The sequence below is a fragment of the Staurois parvus genome, unplaced genomic scaffold, assembly GCF_062004578.1.
Source record: "Staurois parvus isolate SC_StPar_1 unplaced genomic scaffold, SC_StPar_1.0 ptg000438l, whole genome shotgun sequence".
NCBI classification, from domain to species: domain Eukaryota; kingdom Metazoa; phylum Chordata; class Amphibia; order Anura; family Ranidae; genus Staurois; species Staurois parvus.
Genome location: NW_028318234.1, coordinates 4,683,961 through 4,702,745, shown reverse-complemented (window position 1 = coordinate 4,702,745; position 18,785 = coordinate 4,683,961).

Genomic DNA, 18,785 nt, shown 5'->3' with positions numbered 1-18,785 from the left:
TCCAGCCTCACATCTTCCTGACTCACACTCCTCTCCCACCACTACACTCCAACTCCTCCTTATGAGCAGACTCTAACACCTTTTTAAGGGAGTCCAGCCCCTTGCCAGGCCTCCTGTTTGGGGATTGGCTGAGGTCCCTCAAAGGTGCAGCCAACCACTCCCCAGATCCACCCACTGCCTCCAAGGCCCTCATCCAAAAGCCTCAGAGCAGGGGTAAATTCCAGAGGGGCTTGCCTACAGAGACTCTTAGCCCTGACCACAATTTGACCCTTCTGACTATAGCACCTGAGCTGCTATTCAGCTCCTATCTAACCATTAGGGTAATTAAGAGGGTGCTACAGAAGCAAAAGTGTTCATAATCTGCTAAATCCTAGGATCTCCGGTAGTAACACGCAGTCATCAAATTACATACATCCAGTGCTGAAGGTGCCAGAAGTGCGTTTCCAGTGACAATAAATCCCCCCAGCAACAGTAGAGCTTTCCACCAACAATGCACCCCTTACAGAAAATACCCCTCCAGCAGCAATAGATCCCTCCCAGCAACAATTGACCACCCAGCAACATAGATCCCCCACAAGCAAAAATAGACCTCCCCAGAAACAATAGACCCCTCTCCGCAAAAATAGATCTTCTCCAGTAACAATAGATCCCTCAGCAGCCAGTATCAATAGACTCTCCAGCACACCCCAGCACCCATTACCATTACATACATAAAGTGCTGAAGGTCCCCCACGTTCCTGCTGAAAAAGCCCTGACCATACTTGTACAGTATATGTTTATTTTTTTCTGGAAACAAAAATGATTTCTGAAAAACCAATAAAAATTGTATTGAATGAAAAGTGAATCCCTGCAGAATAGCATTTCTCAGAATATTTAAAAACGCTTCACATTGTGGTGCTTACTGTTAAAGTGGCATTAAACCCAAAACCTGATAGGTAAAGAACTGTATTGCCACTTACCAATCATTAGATGTGGTGGCTGCATCAGTTTTCTATTTTTAGGCTGTATTCCCTGTTTTCACCTGGTGACCTGGCCAGTAACACACCTCCCGTATTAGAATGCCTCCACTCTGGATGAAGGAGCACATTTGGACATCACAGTTCAACAAAGAAAACATGCTCTACCTCAAGATCTAATTTTATAAAATAATCACCGGGCTGTGTAACAGGGAATTCTGGTAATCTGGATATCTAAAATAGAAAGGCTTGTGGCTATGCACTGTTGTGTGTTCCCACACCTAAATAAAAATAGAAAAAAAATGCAGCACTACTGTTCAAAAATATGAACCCCCTAATGTATTAAAAACTCAATATGCATCAAAGCGTTAACAAAAACATCAAGATAGTGACTAATAAATCAACTTATAGTGAATAATAATACCAAATCGGTGTACAAAGTAACACTACAAGAATTGATATATGCAAATCAGAAATATAGTGCAACAGTGGTGTGAACCCCTAGAATCTGTAACTTTCACGCTTCGTTAAATAAACAAATCAAAATATAGCGCAACAGTGGTGGGAACACATTAAAATCAAAACTTTCCCAATGCGATTAAAAATTTAAAAAAAAATTACTTCCTGTCCAGCATCATGACGTCACAGATTTCGACCTCTAGGAATCTGTGATGTCATCACATTGGACAGGAGGGGATGTGCTACAGCTTGGTATAGTGAAATGCTGTTACCTTAAATTCTTAAGGAGGAAATACAATTTTTTTTTCTTTGTTTTCCTTCCTCCCACTGTCCTCCCTACAAAAATGTCCCTGTCCAGATCTTGTTAACTCAATTCTTACTCCTTATAGACTTGTACATCGATTTCTAGATCTCCTTCCCTCTCACTCTTTCAAGATCTCCGTCAGGCTCTCTCTGGACTTTTCCTGCCTGAGCTCCATACTAATTCTAAGAATATTTTAGATGTTTTAAAATCTAACCAACTACTTCACATTTTCCTGAATTCTTCCATTTTATCCTCCTCCATATGACACAGTTTCTCCATCCTAAAAATATTTTCCACTCTACTTAACCAATCATTTATTCTTTATTTTCCCACAAACTCTCCAACATAAAAGTGAAACATCAACATGCTGTGTGCCACACTTGGTGTAATATATCATCTCATCAAACATTTATAATTTATTTTCTACTGTGCTCATATTTGTCACGCCATGTGTTAATTTAAATATTTTATTCCTTTGTTGTTCATTCAATTCTGTTCCAAGCTCCTTTTCTAAGAACCCGAGAGGATCAGCTCCCTCCATATCAATCAAGATCTTATATATTCTGGAGGTGGCTTGTTTTGGAACTGTATTAGCATTCAACAGTTTTTCAAATGAGTACATATCTTCCGAGGTCCTCAGTGGTTGAGGGAGCGATGAAACAAAATATCCATATTGTCCCTACTCATCTAATATGAAAAATAAATAATTTTTCCCCTTTAACTCTTGATATGTGTATAATTTCCCCTTATGCAAAATATCCTTCAAACATGCATTTTTATCTTGAATCCATTTACCAGAAATGATATCCTTCCCTGGAGGGAAATACTCTGTACCCACCAAAGGAATCAAACCGGAGTTATATTTCCATCCTTTCTGCTTATAGATTCTATCCCACACACCATTTAACACTTTTTTGTTAAAGGACTAATATTCCCATCTAGTGTACAAAAGGTATGTGGTATCCATGCAATCTTCCCTAGCTATGCTGTACTCAGTGTTCCTTCCATATTTACCCATCCTTTCCCTTGTGAGTTAAATGTCCAGTCTACTATTTGTAATAATAACACCCCTAAATAATATTTCCTCAGATTTGGCAACTCCAGTCCCCCGTTCATTTTTACCCTACACAATACATCATAACTAATTCTCGGTTTCCTATTTTCCCATATAAACCTGAGCATCAACTTCTTTATTACCCCAAAGAAAGACCCTGGCAGGTTTATTGGGAGAATATGAAACTTAAAAAGAATTTTTGAGACTATCACCATCTTTACCAGGTTTATACAACCTATCCAGGAAGCTCCTCCCTTTGATAGTCTCCTCAACTCACCCTTTATTTAATTAATTAAGGGAATGTAATTTGCCTGGTATAAGCTTTTTATTGAAGGAGTTAGTTTTATTCCCAGGTAGCCTATTTCCTTTTCCTTCCACGTGAACGGAAACTCTTTTTGAAGACTCAACTTCTCTTGCTTTGGAATGTTAACATTTAAGATCTCTGACTTTGCAGGGTTTATTTTCAGATTTGACAGTTCGCCATATTGTTTTAATAATCTCATTAAATTGAGCAACGTTTTTCTAGGATTTACTATATAAAATAACATATCATCTGCATATGCTGCCACCTTATGCTCCACTCCCGCTATCTTTATTCCCACTATATCTACACATCGTCTTACCCTTGCCAAGACAGGTTCCAGTGATATACAAACAACAATGGAGATAGTGGGCATCCCTGTCTAGTACTGTTATGCATTTAAAAAAAATTGGTAGAGGGATCTGTTGACCTTGACCGCCGCTCTCGGCCCGTTGTCAAGCCCTCTTATCCACTTCAACATTTTGGGCCCTAGCCCTAAGACTTCTAACGTATCGAACATGAATCTCCAGTCGACCCTGTCAAAAGCCTTCTTGGCATCTATCAATAGAAATATTGTCAGCTGTTTCTCTCTCCTTACTCTTTGTAAAAGGAGCAATGATCTCAGATCATTGTCCCGCCCCTCTCTTCCAGGGATAAATCCTACATGATCCAGATGTATCCACTCCGGCATCAGCTCCCTCAATCTAGTTGCCAAAACTTTAGCAAACAATTTTGTATCAACATTTAGTAAAGATATGGGTCTATAGCTAGCACACTGTGAGCTGTCCTTGCCTTCTTTGAGTATGATAGTTATATGTGCTTGCAATGATTCTTCCCTCATTTGCATCCCATCCCCTATTGCATTCATGTAACCACACATTTTAGGGATCAGAAGATCTCTGAATTTTTGGGCAATTTCTCCCATTCTTCTTTTTAGTACCTCTCAAGCTCTATCAGGTTGGATGGGGATCATCGGTGCACAGCCATATTCAGATCTCTCCAGAGATGTTCAAGTCTGGGCTCTGGCTGGGCCACTCCAGGACATTCATAGAGTTGGCTCGTAGCCACTCCTTTGTTATGTGGGCTGTATGCTTAGGCTCGTTATCCTGTTGAAAGATGAACCGTCGCCCCGGTCTAAGGTCCAGAGCGCTCTGGAACAGGTTTTTATCAAGGATGTCTCTGTACATTGCTGCATTCATATTTCCTTCGATCCTGACTAGTCTCCCATTTCCTGAAAAACATCCCCCCAGCATGATGCTGCCACCACCATGCTTCACTGTAGGGATGGTATTGACCAGGTGGTGAGCGGTGCCTGGTTTCCTCCGGACATGATGCTTGGCATTCAGGCCAAAGAGTTCAATATTTGTTTGATCAGACCAGAGAGTTTTGTTTCTCATGGTCTGAGACTCCCTCAGGTGCCTTTTGGCAAACTCCAGGTGGGCTTATGTCTGTCCACTCTACCATACAGGCCTGATTGGTGGAGTGCTGCAGAGATGGTTGTTCTTCTAGAAAGGTTCTCCTCTCTCCACAGAGAAATGCTGGAGCTCTTTCAGGGTGACCATCGGGTGCTTAGTTACCTCCATGGCTAAAACCCTTCTCCCTCAACCGCTCATTTTGGCTGGGCGGCTCGCTCTAGGAGGATTCCTGGTGGTTCCAAACTTCTTCCATTCATGGATGATGGAGGCCACTGTGCTCATTGGGACCTTCAATGCTGCAGAAATTGTTCTGTATGCTTCCCCAGATCTGCACCTTGATACAATCCTGTCTCAGAGATCGGAGATCTACAGACAAATCCTTGGACTTCATTGCTTGGTTTGTGCTCTGACATGCACTGTTAACTGTCGGTCCTTATATAGACAGGTTTATGCCTTTCCTAATCATGTCCAATCAACAATTTCCCACAGGTGGACTCCAATCAAGTTGTGGAAACATCTCAAGGATGATCAGTGGGCACAGGATGCATCAGAGCTCAGTTTTGAGTGTCATGGCAAAGGCTGTGAATACTTATGTACGCGTGTTTTTTTTTTTTTTTTTTTATAAATTGCAAAGATTTCAATACTTCTTTCACATTGTCATTATGGGGTATTGTTTGTAGAATGTTGAGGAGAAAAAATGAATTTAATCTTTTTTGGAATAAGACTGTAACATAACAAAATGTGGCAAAAGTTAAGCGCTGTGAATACTTTCTGGATGCACTGTAGCTTGGTGGTGTATTGGTCTGCATTGGCTGACTTGTTAAGTAATGGCAGACAGCAAAACAACCATTTATACATCCCAATATGGGACAGGAAGTCACCTGTGTTAGAAATGTCCACCCTACTATACCAGCCTATGTATAAAAAAAAATGTAACAATTTTTTGCAACTTTTACACATTTATCTGTTGATGCTATTTAGACTCTTTTACATGAACCAGTAGATTTGGCCTAATTTTCTGTCCCAGAAACACAATAGGAAATGAGTGATGATCTTCTAATAGCGAAGGGAAATTTTACCTTTGACAGTTGTGACCAAAATAAATGTCCCCTTCTGGTGATAACTGAATGTTGGATTGTCCCTCATGTCATGCCCCAGTGACAGTGGTAAGATAGTTTCCCATTGACTACAACTATTTAGTTTGTCTGTGTTACAGAAAACTGCATAGAGCCACATCTGGTGTGTATGAGAATTTGTCAGCAGCAAGTCCTGGTGGTCCATGGCTTTAATCAGGACAGGTGGCCTACTGAAAAACCCAACCATTGTGTTATTATACAAAGTACCCATACCTTTTTGAAGCATAAGCCCCACAATACAGAACACAGGAGAAGGCACCATACCACACAATCTTCATGATGTCTAGTGATTTCTTCTTCTTGAAACAAAATACTGGTTACCACAATGTCCCCTTTATATGAATATGTTTAGGTTATGAATAAGTTTATGAATGACAATGTCCATTGTCATTCATAAACTGTAACCTAAACCAACTGCCAGCCTCTTCAAACTGGCTAAGACAATGAAGAGGAAGAGTTTATCCAAGATCTGACATGTCAACCTTCTTCTATTGTCTTCTTCTCTGACTTATGTAAACTTATCTGACCATTAATCTAGCAATTCAACACCACAGGACTTTATTAAATGATATTGAGAGAATTAGCAGGGGTCTTATAAGTCACCTGTAAACGATTTGTGCAATAATGTTTTTTTGCATTCGAAAAACATTAAATAGCTTTAAAGTCTCCAACAGAAAATGAAAAGGCAGCAGCTACAAATACTGCAGCTTCTGACTTTTATTATAAGGACACTTACCTGTCCAGGGATCTAGCAGTGTCCTCACCTGAGCCAATTCTTCAATCAGCTTTGGGTCTAGGTGCCTGAATCTTAAGTAAGAGAAACTGGCAATAAAGCCTTTTGTCTTCACAGCTTGTTGCCACTGTGCATGCCCAAGCCACGCTGAGCTTTCTGAATGGTCTCGCAGTCTTCTAGGACCTGTGATGTGTCCTAGAAGGCTGCGGGAAAGGAAAGGGAGACCGAACTCAAAATAAGGTAGCCGCTCCCCTCTGCTCCCCAAAAACTACCAATAAATAAAGAGGAGAATGCAAAGAAGCAGAACTTCCCCTTTTGGGTGAAGTTCTGCTTTAAGTGGAACTGAAGGCTGGAAATGAAAAAAAACATCCTAGAAAGGTGGACTTTTTGTCAGAAGAGAGTTGTGAAGTCTCTTGTCTTTCCTCTTGCAATTTGTTTAGTTTGTGTACATTGCCTTTGGAACCTGCACTGTGCATTGATTGCATACTTCCTGAGGCCGGGAGCTGGGATGTTGTGCAAATGCACAGGAGTTACATCATAAGTGACTGTCTAATGTCCTAAGAGGAGACGCTGCACCCAGAAAAAACAGTGGATTGGGCCATGATAGTAAACATAGGCCTGCCATTCCTGGAACATATGTGTTATGATCCGCCAGGTGGTGCCTCAGGCTGCCAACTGACGGACCTACCCAGAGCGTGGGGTCTAAGCCCGGGCTGTGCTTTCACCAGGGCCCCTGATGGTGGGGATGGACTTGTAACAGTCCCGGGCCAGGTCACGACCTCTGAGCAGGCCCACCAGTGGCTGAGGAAGCCTCCGGGGACGTATGCAGGTACTGGGAGAGCCAGATGTGAAGAGGATGGCAGCCCTAGCAGGGTGGTAACGGATCGTGGTCCCGTGGGGGTCAGCGGGGTACCGAATCAGCGGGCAAAGAGTAGTCAGGTCACACACAGGATCAGCAGGGCAGTCAGTCCGTAGAATGGTCAGGCAAGCCAGGGGTCAGAATAGGAGAAGGCAGAGTAGTCAGGGCAATCCGGGTCAATCACAGGAGAAGGCAGCGTAGTCAGGGCAATCCGGGTCAATCACAGGAGAAGGCAGCGTAGTCAGGGCAATCCGGGTCAATCACAGGAGAAGGCAGCGTAGTCAGGGCAATCCGGGTCAATCACAGGAGAAGGTAGCGTAGTCAGGGTCAATCAGGGTCACTAGAACGGGTACAGGAACTCAGGATCACAGATAGACCTTGCGGCAATCTGTGACAGTGCAGGGCATCTTTAAATAGTGCGCCCTGCACAGTCATTGGCTGGCTAGGACGCGCCCCCAGCTGTCATTGGACGCCTGAGGCGCACCCGCGGCTCCTACTGCGCATGCGCGGCGTCCTGTCAGCCGCGGCTCGCCGGGACCTAGTGCCTGTGTCCCGGCGTGATCTGCCGCCAGTGCGCATGTGCGGGGGAAGACGCCGCGATCCCTGATTCCGGAGCCGCGATCCCTGACATTGCCCCCCCCCCCCCAAGGGGCACCCTCCGGGAGCCCCACTGATCTCTCCACCGCGGGTGACTACGAAAAAACTCCCGGATGAGCCTGGGTGCGTGAATGTTCTGGGCGGGTTCCCATGAGTTCTCCTCAGGGCCATAACCCTTCCATTTTATCAGGAACTGTGTCTGGCCCCCCTCTTTCGGCAACTGAGGATAGTCTCCACTTCATATTCCTCCTGGTCACCTATGGTGACTGCCTCGGGAGGTCTGGATTCACGGTCCGGGAAGGGATCTGGTCTGGATGGCTTCAGGAGAGACACATGGAACACAGGATGTATCTTGAAGGTTCGCGGAAGCTCGAGTTCGTAGGCCACCTCGTTGACTACTCGTTTTACCGGAAATGGGCCAATGTACTTGGGTCCCAGCTTCCTCGAAGGACACAGCATCTTCAAGTTGGTCGTTGCCAGCCAAACCTGATCCCCTGGTTGAAGCAGTAACTCTCCTCTTCTTTTCCTGTTGAACGCCCTTTTACTGTCCTCTTGGGCTTTAGCGATGGCTTCCTGAATCGTTTTGTTATTGACAGAAAAGAAGTTCAAGATGTCTTGAGACGTAGGTACCGGATTTTCAGGCATCAGATCAGGGAGGAATGTGGGATGATACCCGTAATTGGAAAAGAACGGGGATTGACCCGTAGCTGAGTGATTCGAGTTGTTGTACGAGAATTCTGCGGAAGGCAACAACGTCAGCCAGTCATCCTGAAGGTAGGATGTGTAGCATCGTAAGTACTGTTCTAGCGTTTGGTTGGTCCTCTCGGTTTGGCCGTTGGTCTGAGGATGGTAGGCGGATGAAAGCGACAGCTTGATTCCCAGCGCTTTACATAAGGCGTTCCAGAACCTGGAGGTGAATTGGACTCCCCATGAAGCCTCACTACTTCCTTAATGAAGATCCGTGCCGTTTCTGGTGCCGATGGGGTCTTTTCCAGGGGTACGAAATGTGCCATCTTTGAGAAGCGGTCGACGATCACCATTATTGCTGTGTAGCCTTGGGATGGTGGGAGTTCGACCACAAAATCCATGGCTATCATTTGCCAGGCCCGCTTGGGTATAGGCAATGGACGTAACAATCCCCATGCCCTGCTCCTGGAGGGCTTGTTCCTTTGACAGGTGGGACAGGTCTGGACGTAACGCTCGCATTCCTTGATCTTGTCTGGCCACCAGAACGAGCGCCGTAGTAGTTCCAGAGTTTTCATAACCCCGAAGTGACCCGCCATTGGATGGTCGTGGCAGTGCCCCAGGACCAAGGTTCGCACTTCTTCTGGGACCATGATCCGGTCTTCCTTCCAAAACAGCCCACCGTGGTTCTGGAGGGGTGACCCAGACGGAACTGGTAGTCCTACAGAAGCATTGAGAAGTCTGGAGCGAAGTTCCGTTTGTAGAGCGAGGAAGCTTCCGGAAGGTAAGATGGTGTCATGTACCACTGCGTCGTCGGGGTCCTCAAACATGCGGGACAGAGCGTCTGGTTTTGTATTCTTAGTACCGGGTCGGTATGTTATATGGAATATAAATCGAGAAAAGAAAAGAGCCCATCTCGCCTGGCGAGGTCTCAGTCATTTTGCCGTTCTTAAATATTCAAGGTTTTTGTGATCTGTGAATATTAGGATTGGGTGTGTGGCTCCTTCCAGTAAATACCTCCATTCTTCTAGAGCGGATTTAATGGCCAGGAGCTCCCGATCTCCAATGTCATAGTTACGTTCCGCCAGCGTCAACTTCCTGGAGAAGAACGCCACAGGGTGCAGTAGTTCCTTGGTACCATTCCTTTGGGACAGAACCGCTCCTACCGCGTTTTCGGAGGCGTCCACTTCCAAAACATATGGGAGAGAAGAATCCGGATGGCAGAGAATGGGAGCAGAGGTGAACAATTTCTTGAGCTTTTCGATTGCCATCTGAGCTTCGGGAGTCCACTTAAAGCGGACCCCTTGTTTCGTCAGTTGCGTGATCGGGGAGACCAGACCGGAGAAGTTCCTAACAAACTTTCTATAAAAGTTAGAAAAGCCGATGAAACGCTGTACCCCCTTTTTGTCGGCGGGTATTGGCCAATCTAAGATCGCCGTGACTTTCTGGGGATCCATCGCGACCCCCGTGGAAGAGAGAACCAGTCCCAAGAACGTGATTTCGCGCTGTTCGAAACAGCACTTTTCTGCCTTAGCGTATAGCCCATGTTGACGCAACCGTTCTAATACCCGTAACACGTGACCTCGATGAACCTCCAGTGAGGGGGAAAAAATTAGGATGTCATCCAAATAAACCACCACGAAAACATCGAGGAAATCACGAAAGACATCGTTGATAAAATGCTGGAAGGTTGCCGGTGCGTTACAGAGCCCGAACGGCATCACCAAATACTCATAGTGACCGAATCTCGTACGGAAAGCCGTCTTCCACTCATCCCCGTCCCTGATACGAACAAGGTTATATGCCCCCCACAGGTCTAATTTAGTAAATATAATTGCTGATCTCAATCTCTGGAGGAGCTCGGGGACTAGGGGTAAGGGATAGCGATTCTTTACCGTTATTTTGTTCAGATCACGGTAGTCTATGCAGGGCCGTAACGATTTGTCCTTCTTCTCTACGAAGAACAACCCGGCCCCGGCTGGGGATGTGGATGGACGAATAAATCCCTTCCGAAGGTTTTCGTCAATATATTCCCTCAGTACTCCCGATTCCAGTTCTGACAAAGGAAAGATACGGCCGAACGAGATTTCAGATCCGGGTAGGAGGTCTATGGGGCAATCGTATGAACGGTGCGGAGGAAGAATGTCAGCTCCTCGCTTACTGAAAACGTCTAAGAAGTCATGGTAGGCCGGAGGAATAACCTGGGATAGATCGGTATCGCCATCCAAGCACAGGAGGAACCGGGGAACCACGGATCCTGTGACGTGGCAGTGACTCAGACAGTAAGGTGACCGAAATTGAACTGTTCCCTTTTCCCAGTCAATCTGGGGGTTATGGGCCCGCAGCCAAGGGAGCCCCAGAATGACTGGAAAAAGGGGGGATGCGATGGCATCCAAATGGAGGAACTCCTGGTGATGGTCTGCCATTGTGGTGAAAATGGGTGGTGTCTCCTGGTCCACCACCCCTGATTTTATACTGGACCCATCTGCCAAGAAGATGTTGAACCCCCTTTCTTTGGTCTGGAGAGGGATTTTTTGCCGGTGGGCAAAAGTCAGATCGATAAAACAACTACATGCTCCTGAGTCAACGATTGCGGTCACCGACAATGTTCCTCCGGGGAGCTGTAAAGACACAGGTATGGCCAGGTAACTTGACTGATCATCCCGTCCTGCAGGTAAAGTAAAAGAAAAGGAAGCGAACTTACTCATTTTTGCAGGACAGGAGCGCACCTGGTGACCAGCTTCCCCGCAGTACAGACATAGGTTCTGTGACCGTCTCCTCTGACGTTCCTCGACCGATAAGTGGGAACGGGCCAGTCCCAGTTGCATGGGTTCCGGGTTGTCCCCTGATTCCGCGCTTCGGAGATGGTTCCCTGGGGCTGGAGCTGTGTCTCTCGGTGGAATCCATGCCACCCTTTGACCCTGGCTGCTCCTTTCCAGCCGACGTTCCCTTAGTCTACGGTCAATTTTAATGGCCAACTCATTCAGTTTTTCCAGGGAGTCAGGTAGGCCTACTCGTGCTAGTTCATCTTTGAGAGACTCAGACAGCCCGATGCGGAACTGGTGACATAATGCCGCATCGTTCCATCTGGTATCTCCCATGCAACGCCTAAAATCGGACACGTACTCTTCGGCTGCCCGGCGGCCTTGCCGTAGAGAGTATAGGGTAGCCTCTGCGGAAGCAGCCCGCTGAGGGTCGTCATACAAAACAGCCATGGCCTGAAAGAACTCGGTCACGGAATCAAGATGGGGATCGTGCTTCTCCATCAGACGGTGAGCCCAATCCTGGGGCTCATCCTGAAGGAGAGAGACTATAAACCCCACCTTGACGGTCTCGGTGGTGAAAGTGCGGGCTGCAAGTCAAAATACAGGGTGCAAGCGTTCCGGAAGGCTCGGAAGCGGCTTCGGTCACCACGGAATCGTTCCGGCAGAGGAACGCGGGGTTCAGGAGCTAGGGTGCGGCAACTGCTCCGGATGCCGGGGTAGCGGGAGATTCCGCAGTTGGAGGACTCTGAGCAGGGGGAGTCAGGGGGGCTAATGACTCCATGCGGTCCTCCAGTCGGGCGCAGCGACTGTGGAAATTCTGGAAAGCCTGGGTCAAAGTTGCCAGGTGCTGGCAAATATCCTCTAGGGACGCCAGTCCACTTCCTGGCTCTCTCATGGCCGCAAGGTACTGTTATGATCCGCCAGGTGGTGCCTCAGGCTGCCAACTGACGGACCTACCCAGAGCATGGGGTCTAAGCCCGGGCTGTGCTTTCGCTAGGGCCCCTGATGGTGGGGATGGACTTGTAACAGTCCCGGGCCAGGTCACGACCTCTGAGCAGGCCCACCAGTGGCTGAGGAAGCCTCCGGGGACGTATGCAGGTACTGGGAGAGCCAGATGTGAAGAGGATGGCGGCCCTAGCAGGGTGGTAACAGATCGTGGTCCCGTGGGGGTCAGCGGGGTACCGAATCGGCGGGCAAAGAGTAGTCAGGTCACACGCAGGATCAGCAGGGCAGTCAGTCCGTAGAATAGTCAGACAAGCCAGGGGTCAGAATAGGAGAAGGCAGAGTAGTCAGGGCAATCCGGGTCAATCACAGGAGAAGGCAGCGTAGTCAGGGTCAATCAGGGTCACTAGAACGGGTACAGGAACTCAGGATCACAGATAGACCTTGCGGCAATCTGTGACAGTGCAGGGCATCTTTAAATAGTGCGCCCTGCACTGTCATTGGCCGGCTAGGACGCCCCCCCGGCTGTCATTGGATGCCTGAGGCGCGCCCACGGCTCCTACTGCGCATGCGCGGCGTCCTGTCAGCCGCGGCTCGCCAGGACCTAGTGCCTGTGTCCCGGAGTGATCTGCCGCCAGTGCGCATGCGTGGGGGAAGACGCCGCGATCCCTGATTCCGGAGCCGCGATCCCTGACAATATGGCAACCTCCGCCCACCTGGTTGGAATAAGGCTCTGCTTTAAGAGTTTGTATTGCTTACAATGATAAATGGCATGCTACCCAACATTACCAAGACAACTGAAGTGAGCAACATTCAGATGTGGCTTAAAAAGACTGAGTTGAGCAGAAAGGGAACAAGCTGAGCAACACAGGGGTTAGAAAAGTTGGAAGTAAATGAGAGGGGGTCCATGAGAGTAATAATTATGTCTATAGAAAGTGAGCTTGGCCATCTGTTTTTTATTTTGAAGATGTTTCCCTAGTTGTCTGTTTTTTAGTGCTTTTCACATACTGTATTACCTATATAACCAAGGAGTGGCACAGGGAGGTATAAAGATGGAATATGAAAACCCAAATGGGAAATCCATTCAACCGCATGGCCACACAAATGTTGAAGAATGCCACTCTTTAGTTATCCTGGTGGGCGCATCGGACACCTTTCCACAACACCTGGGCCAGACACTATTTGTAGCTCATTATTGGAGGTTCCACAACAAGCTGGTTTATTACAGATGGTATACTGGTGGTATCTACTCCTGAAGAAGTGAAGATTCACAAAACACGTTGAGTTTTTATGATGCCTTCCTTTTTAGTAATGTAGCAACATATGTATGGATTCATTTTATCACTATAATGTGCACCCTAGGCTGCTATATATAACTAACCAGATTGTTGTTTTTAATCAGTGAGATCTTCATGTAACACTCAATAAATAATTTTTTTATATATAATCCACTCAATGTTATACCTCATTTAAAGTCCCATGGGAATTTGATTTGGTTCATTGATTGATGGATAGACTTGGGTAAAATCAGAATAGCCAGCGGGAAGATGGCTTCCAAGAGGTGAACCCCTCACTGTCTCTGTTGCTGCAGATTTTCTTGAAGGAGACAGAGCTGCCCTTTCACAAAGAAGCGGAGCTGGAAGGAGTCTGACACCTAATCTCCATAAGGATTAGCCCATATTGAACAACATAGAAGTATCAGAGCATGTTGGGAATACCTAAACTCTAGCTTATGTCCATACAAACGGAGAGCTACCGTAGGGGAGTAATTTCCTGAGAGGATGGTCCCTTATATGACCAAATAGCACATCTGACCACCTTTTTTGGGGTCAGAAGGTCTGGTGAGTGAGCAATTTAGATATTCCTTGCTGGCACATGGTGAAGACACGAGTCACTTTCCTTGTTTGGGTCACAGTGTGGAGAAATTGAAAGGACTGTCACCTTTTCTTAAATCCAAATTCACTTGCGGACTTATATATTGATTTTGTGTTTTTTTTGTGGTTTTTGTTAAGGCAGTGGGAATGTAGCACCCACTTTAGGTGTTATACAACTTTATGGTTTGGTTAGAGGCATGTTGTGAAACAAGCCTCTTACAAGCATATGCACATTTTATATGTAGTGCCTGTCTATTCACATTATTTGTTTGCAAAAGTTGTGTAAAATCAGCCTGCCCATACACGGATTGAATCTCTGCCATCCCTGCTCAACCAGCTGAATTTCGATCTATGTATGGTTGGCTTTACTGTCATGCTGACTGTCTGGCTTCATTACTGACTTAGAACAGCTAAACTAAATGCAAATAAAAATTTCTGACTTTCCAGCAACTTCCTTCATATGGATAGTGGCAAAAAAAACTTTAGAAGTTAACTGTTAAAAAAAATAAACTATAGAAGTTAGTGGGTCAGCATGACAATCAGGCAACTAGCATTTTCTCAAGGTATGCAAGTTATGACACAGGTGGGGGGCTTAGGCAGGTCATAGATGACTTGATTTTCCATCCTGGTGGAAGGAAAGAAAATCCCTTAATTCCCCCATCAACACTGTTAGTGTTGATGGAGGAATGTCTCTTGCAGCTCTATTGTGTTCTGCTGGCAGAGGAATACGGGAAGCTTTACCACCCGGCAGAACACAATGATTACTGCTATAGCTGTGGACAGTAATCAATTGCAAAAATCTGACAGGCTGGTGGTACCTAAGTTGATCAATAGATCAACTTGGGTACAATCAGCCTGTCTATACATGGATCGAATCTCGGCTGGATCAGCAGGGAATTTTGGCCATGTTTACCACCATGTGAGAGGGTCCTGCATCAAACTTTTGCTATGGGTACTTTGTAGTTATATCCATTAAAAGTAAAATATTTAACTAACAAAAAAAACTGAAGTGTAAAATACCTAATAAAAAATTATTTAAATCCATGGACACATATAAGAAACACATATACACAAGCACACAGTTAGGAAACAATGCACAGATACCTAGATGCACATGGGACCCCTATTATATATTAGGTATTCCTGTACACTTTTAGGGATGAGCTCAGGTGTGTTCGGACACAAGTTTGAACCTGCCTGAGCTGTCCTGCCAGGAAGCTGTCGCTGCAGACAGAAAATCATAAGGCATTCTCCACCCATGCATGTGCTTACACCCTTTGTGTACATGTAGCTGTGTGCCATGGAATGCCTCTGCCACTTATGACTGTCCACAGTGACATCTTCCTGATAAAATTGGTCAGGTGAGTTATTGGTATTAAAACAATATTATGGTTATCATTTTAGTATCATTACATAGTTAGTCTGGTTGAAAAAAGAAGTCCATCCAGTTCAACCATAAAAAAAAAAAAAAAAAAAGTTATAATCCTACACCCACAGTTGATCCAGAGGAAGGAAAAAAAACCCCAGCAAAGCATGATCCAATTTGCTCCTGCTGGGAAAAAAATCCTTCCTGATCCCCCGAGAGGCAATCAGATATTCCTTGGATCAACTTTACCTATAAATGTTAGTATCCAGTTATATTCTGTGTATCCAAGAAAGAATCCAGGCCTTTTTTAAAGCAATCCACTGAGCTGACCAGAACCAACTCTTGAGGGAGTCTATTCCACATTTTCACAGCTCTTATATTATATATGTATATAATTACCTAATATAGCTTTAGTAGGATTTTTTTAAATTGTTGTGTTACATTTCACTAATAATGTGTGTGTTTTTAATAAAAAATATTGTTTTGATTATTAATTATGCAACTGTCATTGATATATGAGACCTTTCCTAAGTTTGTGATGTTCCTTTAAAAAAACAAAAAAAACAAAAAAAAAAAACCAGTCAAGTAGCTTCAGCCATCTAAAGAGCTAAATGAAAGGCGGAGCCTGGCAGTGAAAGGGTTAATCAACAGGTCCACATGAAAATCCCGGAAGTAACATTTACTGGAATAGTCGCACTGTAGTTTCCATCAGTAAACAGACCATTGAGGACAGGAGGCCTCAGTGCAATGTTTACCTTTGTATTTATTCAGGTGATGTTTACCAGGTTTTATAATCTGCCCAGGTTTAGGAGTCTGGTCCATTGAACCTTGTAGAATGTAAACGTTTCCTGGAAGACCTTCTAAAAAAATTGTCTCAATACATGTAAACAACATTGGTGGCAGGCAGATTAGTATTTGCACATATAAGAACTGTCATAAGGGCTTGTTCACACCATAGCACAGGTATATATTTTTTTCCTGTAATGCAATGCGCCTTGCTGCGCTGTAATGCATTTACTTACATGTGTTGCAGTGAATTTTTTAAATCTTATTTCATTTTTTTTTTTTTTGAACAGTATGCGATTCACTGTAGCCCATTGAGATTTATTATACAGTATAGGTCCAGAATGTGTGAAAATGCTAGGTGTCTTATTCTTTTTCAGTGCACCCCAACTGAACATGCTGGTGTGAACTTAACTCATGGGACATAATTACCTTGTTCTTGATTTGGGACTGCTTTGGGCAATGCAGCCAACATTGCTGGTGTGAAGGAGTTTTAAAGCCTGACTCCATATTTTAGTGAACTTGAAATAGTTTGTTTGGACTACACTGGTCCAAATGAACTACCAGTATTTCCTTCACTAACACATGCAGCAGCTCTCAGCGCTCTATGAACTGTATGTAGAATCAGCTACAAACAGTTTATAGCGCAGTGTTTCGGCGGCGGGATGGGAACTTCCTGTCCTCCTCCTGGAACAAAATGGAGTCGGGCTAAACACTGCTGAGCCATTCACAAGAAGCCTTGTATTTTCTGAATGAATACAAAGCTTCCTCTAATTGCCTGAAGCAAAGATGCGGCCGGTCATCATCATGATCTCAACCTCATAAAATACAAACTTCCTTTGATTGGCTGAACAGCACTCAGCCTGACCTGAATTTGTTCAGGGAGTGGGCCAAGAAGTCTCCATCCTGTTGCTGAAACACAGTGCTGTATACTGTATGTAGCTGAGGATATATACAGGTCATAGTGTGCTGACAGCAGCTGCATGTGTTAATGAGGGGAATGGTTACTTGGAAATAGCTTGATTCAAATGAACTTTTTAAAGTTTACTAAAACATGGTGTTAGGCAAGTCATAGATGATGCAATTTTATTTCCTGCAACCATTGGTTTGTGGCAAAAAAAAATTGCTACATTCCCCCATCAACACAGCTAGCGTCATAAGGGCTCGTTCAGGGGCGTATTTGCAGCGAGTCAAACTAGGCATTTGCCTAGGGCGGCACTTTTCAGGGGGGCGGCATGGCGGCAGTGCCGTCCCCCCCCTTTCCCATGGAAGGGACACTTCCGTCGGAAAGGGACAGGGCCGCCATGGCTGAGGGACTGGCTGCAGAGGAGAGCGGAGTGGTGGGCGGATCCCAGGGGTGCGCTCGGAGCGCGTGAGGGGCGGGGCCCGCTGTCAGTGTGCTGGTGTAGCGGCAAGATGAGTCCCCCCATGAAGATCCGGGATTTGCAGGAAGGCCAGAGGAAGGAGGAAGTAGAAGAGGGCGAGGTCAGGGGGCGGAGCCAGTCCGCTCCTTTGCAGCCGCCGCCAGAGATCGTGGGGGAGAAGGGACACAGGCACAGGAATGATCCTGATACCATCTGGAGGAGTTGCTGCTGGACAGGTAAGTGCTTGGAGGACTGTTGCTCCCTCGGTCCTGTCTCACTGTCCTCTGATACACTGCCCCCCCACCTGTTCTACTTCCCTCCCCCGTCCCATTGCCCCCCATCCATCACACTGCCCCCTGCCTCCACATGTCACCCTGCCCCACACCTGTTCCACTTCCCCTTCCTGTCCCCCACATTGTCCCACTACCCCCCATCTGTCCCCACTGCCCCCCACCTGTCGCTCTGTGCTCCTCCTGTCCATCTGCCCCTCACCTGTCCCTCTGTGCTCCTCCTGTCCATCTGCCCCTCACCTGTCCCTCTGCGCTCCTCCTGTCCATCTGCCCCTCACCTGTCCCTCTGTGGTCCTCCTGTCCATCTGCCCCTAACCTGTCCCTTTGCACTATTCCTCACACACTGACACTAATGATGGGGCACCATCAATGGTGTCAGTGGGAGGAATCGTGCCCCATCATTGGTGTCAGTGGGAGGAATCATGCCCCATTATTGGTGTCAGTGTGAGGAATAGTGCCCCATCATTGGTGTCTGTGGGATGAATCGTGCCCCATCATTGGTGTCAGGGGGAGGAATAGTGCCCCATCATTGGTGTCAGTGGGAGGAATAGTGCCCCATCATTGGTGTCAGTGGGAGGAATAGTGCCCCATCATTAGTGCCAGTGGGAGGAATCGTACCCCATCATTGGTGTCAGTGGGAGGAATCATGCCCCATTATTGGTGTCAGTGTGAGGAATAGTGCCCCATCATTGGTGTCCGTGGGATGAATCGTGCCCCATCATTGGTGTCAGGGGGAGGAATAGTGCCCCATCATTGGTGTCAGTGGGAGGAATAGTGCCCCATCATTGGTGTCAGTGGGAGGAATAGTGCCCCATCATTAGTGCCAGTGGGAGGAATCGTACCCCATCATTGGTGTCAGTGGGAGGAATAGCGCCCCATCGGAGTCAGTGGGCGGAGCTCTAA